Source organism: Pundamilia nyererei, unplaced genomic scaffold (genome assembly GCF_000239375.1).
Source record: "Pundamilia nyererei isolate P.nyererei 1_Seehausen unplaced genomic scaffold, PunNye1.0 scaffold00996, whole genome shotgun sequence".
NCBI classification, from domain to species: domain Eukaryota; kingdom Metazoa; phylum Chordata; class Actinopteri; order Cichliformes; family Cichlidae; genus Pundamilia; species Pundamilia nyererei.
Window position 1 is genome coordinate 40,628 of NW_005188397.1, and position 2,600 is coordinate 43,227.

At 45.9% G+C, this 2,600-nt stretch overlaps 1 long non-coding RNA gene across 2 annotated transcripts; it reads left to right on the forward strand.

The window, feature by feature from the left end:
• The first annotated feature begins 228 nt into the window (after nt 1-228).
• On the forward strand, nt 229-2,156 carry LOC102201121 (uncharacterized). Of its 2 annotated transcripts, none has more exons than XR_312496.1 (3): nt 229-302; nt 575-1,370; nt 2,127-2,156. It is a non-coding gene; the product is annotated as an uncharacterized LOC102201121 (long non-coding RNA). The 2 variants fall into 2 exon arrangements; XR_312497.1 differs by having other exon boundaries at nt 2,123-2,150.
• The last annotated feature ends 444 nt before the right edge of the window (nt 2,157-2,600 follow it).

Genomic DNA, 2,600 nt, shown 5'->3' on the forward strand with positions numbered 1-2,600 from the left:
TTTTTTTTTTTAAAGAGGACAAGAGCGGCGAGGTCTATCGCGATAGCTTAATTTCTCTATCGAGTAAAAGTTATATCGCGATACATATCGTTATCGTTCTATCGCCCAGCTCTAATCCAAGTTTACTTTCGGCTTCCTGCTGGTTCCACCTTAAACTAACGAGTCCACCTTAACTGTGCCAGAGCCTGGAGAAGAAGGAGGAGCAGGAGACGTCAGAGGACGAGGAGGGAGAGACGAAGAAGAAGCAGGAGGAGGAGGAGGCAGAGGGAGAGGAGGAGTATGACGAAGAGGAGTTCGAGGAGGTGAGACCAGATCGATCAGTTTATTCAAACGCTCCTCTAACGAGGGTGTAACCAAATAATCCCAGATAATCTCTAAAGGTAGTTAATCTCATCATCAGTGATGTCACTGGGACGTCCTGTTCACACCTGCAGGATGTCTTCTGCTCTAAACTGGAATTAACTGGTTTAAAGTGCAGCCAGTCAGAAACCAATCTGGGTTTAATCTGTTAATAACGTGGGATTGATCTCGTGGATTTTCTGAGGATCTAATTGATGTTTTCTTGGTGCCGCAGGAGACGGATTACATCATGTCATACTTTGATAACGGCGAGGATTTTGGCGGCGACAGCGATGACAACATGGACGAGGCTATTTACTAAAGCACCAGCACACATGACTTCCAGTCACATGTTCCTGCGGTCTGACCGAAGTCGAGTCAGACCGACGACGATGATGATGATGATGATGATGAGACTTTTTCTGAATGTTTTTAAACTTTTGTACAAAATGTAATCAGTTTTATTTTCTGCTGCTGGACCAATAAAAACAGCACGTCTCACACACGCTCTGTAAGCATTTCAGGGAACGTTCCTCCTGGAACCAGCTGATCGTGACAGGAAGCAGCAGCTGGTCTGAGGAGGACCATCGTTACACTCGTGCCTGTGGTAAAACAAAAACTAGTAACACACAGCAACAACAACAGCATCTGGTAACATCTAGCACCCAGGCCTCACAGTCAGAGGACATGCACAGCTGTGGAGGAGCGTCATATCAAAATAGACGGAGGGACATCGTCATTAGGAAAGGAGAGACTGAGGTCAGATGAATGGCTGCTTTCACCATGAGGCACTCGCTGTGTTTCAGGGGAAGGATGCTCAAAATGCCATATTTGGAGGCAATGACGTCACAGCAACGCGACGAAGGCTGTCCGAATTCAAAGAGCGACAAATGCGTCCTACTTTTACCCAAATGTTAAGGATGGGTCCGATGTATCCTTCGTGTCCTACTATATCCCAGGATTCATTGCGGGTCATACAGGAGATTTGTTCCTGATAACGATGGTGGTCGAAGAGGAAAACACTTTCAAATGTAAGTATATAAAATCTGGTTGTACAAAAGTTAAATTGTTGTAGCGGCCGTGTTGTTAAGCTTTGGGCATCTGCAGAGACATCTTCCTTTTATTTAAATAACCGTAAACCAGCTTGTATTGTGGGTCCCGCGGTTTTTCATGTAATGCCACTTACATACAGCTAATTTAGCCCTGCGACAGACTGGCGACCTGTCCAGGGTGTACCCCGCCTTTCGCCCTATGACAGCTGGGATAGGCTCCAGCGCCCCCCGCGACCCTGAAAAGGATAAGCGGAAGCGAATGGATGGATGGATGGATACAGCTCATTTAGATTTTTTGAATTGGTGACATGTTGTGGGGAACAAAGACCAAACGGCTTAATTTATTAAAACGAGAAAACGATCACCTCTTCACTGGGGTGAAGAATTGGGCCGCTACGGCGTGGAGGTACAAGAATAAATCAATGTACACATCATATTCATATGAGTGCGGTCCTATTAACCCTCATGCTGCACAGCAGCGGTCCCCAACCTTTGTTGCGCCACAGACACGGAGCCTTTAAGGTGTCGCGGATGAATGCAACCACATAAAATGACCAAGACAAAAACTGGTATTTTGTAAATATAATAATAAACGTGAATGTACTGAGTAATTGTGTAACTTTATTAGCAGCGTCCTCCTGAAAATGTGCCAACATTGAGAGTAACGTCCTCCTCTCTGCCGCTTAATGCTCTCTGGTCACTATGGTAACGTGTAAATATTTCTTTCAAAGTAAGACGCACAACTACAACAAGGGAAAGACCCAGGGAAACTGAGTTAACGATACAAACCCTGAAAACCATAAATTTCACAGCGGAGCCTCAACTCCCGTGGCCCGGTACCACACCACTCACGGACCGCTGCTGACCTGTGATGTCCACACGGCGTTCCTCTGGTGTCTGAAAGTCACCCCCTTGCAGGCCAGAAGACATGAGATAACTTTAAAGAATACAAAGTACGTCTGTGTATTATCAAGAAGATGATTCTTAAGAACACAAGTTAATAAATGTGCAACTACTAAGAGTTGTTGTGGTGTTTTTATTTGCCTGCTGTCATCTTTGATTTCCTCTGCCTTTAGGATTGCGAGTATCCAGGCTCAGGAGAGGGGTCAGTGGGAAGCCCACTGCTGTGCTTGGCCCTGGTTTGCCCTCACGGATGAGGTGATAGGACAGATGCCTTCCACTAAGCCTCCTGTCCTAATGTCCTCTCTC